The sequence below is a fragment of the Chinchilla lanigera genome, unplaced genomic scaffold (genome assembly GCF_000276665.1).
Source record: "Chinchilla lanigera isolate Chin_1 unplaced genomic scaffold, ChiLan1.0 scaffold00030, whole genome shotgun sequence".
Classification (NCBI taxonomy): Eukaryota; Metazoa; Chordata; class Mammalia; order Rodentia; family Chinchillidae; genus Chinchilla; species Chinchilla lanigera.
Genome location: NW_004955431.1, coordinates 13,077,956 through 13,083,064, shown reverse-complemented (window position 1 = coordinate 13,083,064; position 5,109 = coordinate 13,077,956).

Genomic DNA, 5,109 nt, shown 5'->3' with positions numbered 1-5,109 from the left:
AAACTAAAGAAGAAACTTGTAAATATTCCCTCCCCTCTTTTTTTTTTTTTTTTTTTATGTTTCTGACTTCTTAAGTGCTTGTGTAGCTTTTATCTGCGGCTTTAAACTGACGGTACCAACTGTTTATTGGATCTATTGATTTGAAAAGAGTTTGTTAGGATAGATCTTAAGCAGTAGTCTGTCAGTGTTTGTATTTGTATCCTCTGCAATTTTACTGTGAAAATTTTTTTTCAACAATTGGTGTCATTTTCTTGATGTCACTATTTGTTGGAGAGTTAAATGGTCTTTTCCCTTTGTGTATCCTGCCGTGTGTTTGTTCCTGAGCACCCTAAATCTTCAGAGGTGCTAAACTGTCTGCCACTGTGCCAGAATGATGCCTCTGACAGGAGGGCACTGTGCAGATTGCGAAATAGTCCTGAACTTGTTTGGTTGTTTTACACCTCAGTATTGGTCCCTGAATTTTCTGGCCTTTCTTGGCCATGAAAATTTTAAGAAGAGATTTAAAATATTTTAATTTTAAAGAGTGTGTTATAGAATAATGTACTGAATTCTTTATCCCATTTTTATCATCCCTTTTCAGTTTTTATTAATCTACTGTATCAATAAAATTCTGTAATTTGAATGAGTTTTAATAGTCTAGAATGTTCTTGTGTATAGATTTTCTTCTTGAACATTATGTTCGAAAATGCAAATTATTACACTATAATACAAAATCTGATATATATACATTAGATATGTTCCAGTTCTCCATAACACTGTAAAGTTAATCAGAAAGAAAAATTTTATTGATGCAGTGTGTCTTTAAAAATCAGTTCTTAAAAGCCAAGTGTTTTGTATTTTATAGTGAGTTGCATGTTTATCAAAAAAAGTGCTGAAAATGGGATGTGCTTTTTTTCTGTAAATTCATATTTAGCCATAGTATATAATAGGTTACCCCATAACATAGTTTTTCATCAAAAATTTATTATTGTACTTTATTTTGGAGCCAAAAATTGTTTGGGGTGGGACAGCCAATGTGGAAGTAATATGTCCAACATTATTGTAGGTATCAGTCTTACAAACATGTAAAGAAATTTTTTTTCCCAGATTGGGAGAGGTAGAGCTTCATTTGGATTTACAGCAAATTTTTTTTCTTTTCTTCATTGTAATCCCAAAAATACACAAACAAATTTCTTAAGGCAGTATCCTTTGTACAGTTGTGTAACCTGTATTTTGAACCAAAACATAATTTACTACTTAATGTGTACCTATATCGATTTTAGTGTTTCATATGCTGTTCTTTTAACATAATTTGTGAAATTTTGAACCATATTCTGACTTACTAAGTTTATCACATTGAATGACGGAGCATTTTCATATAATAAACCATTATGCTTAAGGTGTATTTCCAAGATAGGTTATAATAGGTGGGGAATATAATAAAGAAGCTACTATTTTGGAAAATGACATCTTATTGTTTTCCAGTGTGTATTGCAATTGATACGATTATTTTTCTTGGAAAGATTCCCTCATGTCTATGAAACAACCTTTTGTTTTTAAAAAGATAATTTGAATTGTGTCTTAATATCTCAATGTTTAATTTTTCCTCATTTACAGTAATAGTGACATCAGTGGTTATGAAAGGCTGCTATATATCAAAGCAGCTAATCTTTGTCACAATATATTGGTTTTTAAATGTTTCATTAGCTCAGTTCTCCCAAACAGGCTATTTTCATTTCAGCAGTACAAAGGCATGTGTTGAAAGCTATAATATAAAAATAATGGATAGCTTTGTATTTTTGTCATGGGCTAAATTGTGCCAGAAATATTTATGGAAATACGAATTTATGACCATTTTATAAAACACAAAAAATGATTTTGGAGGGTTTTTATTTGCATGATTATAGTTAAGCAAATTTTATTGTATGTTAATGCTGTACATCAGTTCACATAAAAAATTCATTGTAGTTTTTGTGTTCAATGCCAGTACATCTGTAATTTTACAATCTGTCTGTTCACTTTTTGGGAGGATTATGGTAAAAAGTTTTCTTTTTTATGTAGAAAAATAGGTGCAATAATGAACAAAATTTTTATGTCCTGAGTCTCCATCTTGGGCTTAATCTATTATGTTTAAACTTACCATTTCCTGTACTAACATTTTGAGAGCCACATACAATAAAATTATGTATAAAACATTAATTGCTAACACTTGTTAGTACACTCTGCAGTGGTAATGTTCATTTTGAAAATACGTACTTTATAACATGAAGAAAATACTTAACTCACTATACCAAGTTCCATTACAAAAATCTTACGGTTCCTCAGTGAGGTTGTCTTGCTGCAGTCTTGTAGCAAAGCCGTTTAATTTGCATTATAATACAATTTCTTGCTGCAGTGCAACAGGAAGCATTTTCAGTGATCTCCACTGTATATGTAAATTACAAATGTGGCTGTAAAAGTTGTTCCAAACATTAAAGGTTAAATTACTTTCTATATCTTCTTAGAACTTGTAAGTTTGATTTTTAAGATTTCTTTTTGACCACTTGGAAAAATGTTGGACTTCAGAATTTGTTTAATTTAGGTGTATGTCTCTACCATATAGTATTATGTTACCAAAATGAACAGTTGGTGTTTAGATAAACAATTTTAGACACATTTTTGGATTTTCTGTGAAGTTGAATAAACATGAAAGATCATATAATTGTATTTTATGTGAATTAATATATATTTAAGTACTCAATAGAGAAAGGCATATTTTGATGATTGCTAATTTTAGAGCCTGTGTTTCATGAAAAGGAAGTATATTTCCCAGTAACATTTTCTAAACTTTTATTTAAACTCCTCATGCAAAATATTAGCTGATAAAAATTTGCTAAGTACTATGTAAGAATTGCATAGCTAAAGAAAATTAATGTGTAGTATAAACCTTTGAAAATAAGCACTGAGAAAATAAATTGCTAGTGGGAAATTTGTTCAGTGAACCTTTATTAAGCACTTATGTGTGAGGCCCTCAAAAATTTTTACTTATTTTTATTGAGGATAAGGTATTATAAAGAGAGATTAGTTCTCTGCCTTTGTGATACTTATGTTCTGTTGAGGTGGGTGAATAGCAGAAAATAAGTAATGTCAGATTATGAAAAATACAGTAAATACAAAAGGAAGACCAGAGTAGAGAGTAGAAATAATGGGGGAGAAGCTATTTTATATGTATTGAAAGTTACTCAGTGCATACAATTTAGGATGGTTAAACCTTCATGATCAGTATTTCTACAATCATAAAATAGCACTTGGTGTCTCTGTGAAAACTGTATGTCTACTTTGTTTCATCTTAGTATGGCCATTACAGTTTTGTGTCAGCCATTGTTTGTATATTTTCATCTTATTTGCACCTTTTTGTTAAAGCATGTGTCATGTAAACAGTTTATATTTCAGTCTTACTTTGAGAATGTTGTTCTTTAATAGTGTTTACACAATTTACTTTTAATGTAATTACTGATATAGTTGGTTTTAAGTATACCTTGGATGTCCCCCACCCCATCTCCTTTATTTTCTCCTTTTTCCTGTTTTCTATGATCTCTTTTGTTAGCTGTTCAGTTATATGTAACTGTATTATTGTGTTAGTACTTACCCTATAGGTCACACTCCATTGACTTACTACAGTCTGTGTTACATTAATGCTTTTACCACCTTCTGAAGTTTAAAGCCATTCAGCTTTCTTTGCTGCTCATATTCTTCGTGATATAGTTGTTACATGTATTGCATTATAAATACCACAGTGTTATTGTTTTAAGTGGTGGGTATTGTTTTGTGTTTACCAATACATTTTGTCTTTTTTTGTTCTTCCCTATCCCATCATTTTGAACTTGCATCTTAATTTTCCTCCAGCTAGAACTCTTGAGTAGTACAGTTAAATCAGTGATACTTTTGTGGGTTTTTGTTTTGAAAGGTTTTTATTACGCCTTGAAGAGTGTTTTTCATGGCTACAGAATTCTTGCTTGTCGGTTTTGTTTATTTGGTACTTTTAAAATTGACATTCCATTGTTTTCTGGTCTTTGACTTTTCTAGTGGGAAATCAGCTGAAAATCTTTTACTCTAGGGTAATGTATCTTTTTTTTTTTCTGGCAGCTGTTTGGGTTTTTTCTCTGTGTTTTCAGCCTTTTGACTATTAAGTTCCTAGGCATGGTTTTTATTTCATTTAATAAAGATTGGGGTTTACTGATCCCTAGAATATGCAGGTTTATTCAGTTTTGAAAAATGTTTGGCCATTATCCCTTTACATATTACTTCTACTCTTTCTGACACTCCATTTATTAATGGATTATTTTTGTCATGTACCTTTTAATTTATTTTTGATCTTTGCACTCTTTCTTTCTTCCCGTGCTGCTTTTTGTATATTTTCTATAGACTTTTCTTCAGAAATTCAGTCCTTCCTTTCCCCATGTCCAGTCTTCTAATTTAACTCACCCAGTTGGTTATTAATTTCAAATACTATATTTTTAGTTCTGGCATTTCCAGTTAATATTTTACGGATCTCAACTCTTAGTTGAAAGTCTCTTTTCAGTCATCTTTTCTCTTTTCTTTAACATAATTAGGTAGTTCAGATCTTTACCAGCTAACTCCACCATTTGAGTCATCCGTTTATGAGTCTGATTTTGTGTAGTTCTTTTTCTCTTAATTAGCAATCACAATTTTCCTGGTCTTAATTTTTTCCCCTCTTGAAGTCTTGTAATGTTTTTCTTTAAGCCATGGAGTTGGGCCTGGGTTGCGACTTAAATCTACTTGTTTCAAATATTTTGAGGGTAAGACGTGTATTATGTGATAGGCCTTTCCCTTTAGCACAGCAGGGCTGCAGGAGATTTTGTCCAATTTTTCTACCATCTCCACCCGCACACCCCCTAGACTGTTTGATATAGGGTAGTTCCAGAAGGCTTCTTTGAGAAGGTAACATCTGAACGTGGACCTCAAGTGAGAGATCAAGCTGTATGAATGCCTGAGAGAAGAGTAATCAAGGCAGAGTAAAAGAGTATGTACAAAAGCCCTTAGTCAGGAACAAACTTTGTGCATCCGTGATTTGAAGAAGGCTAATGTTTCTGGGATGGAAATGAAGGATTTATTTTTATTTTTATTTTT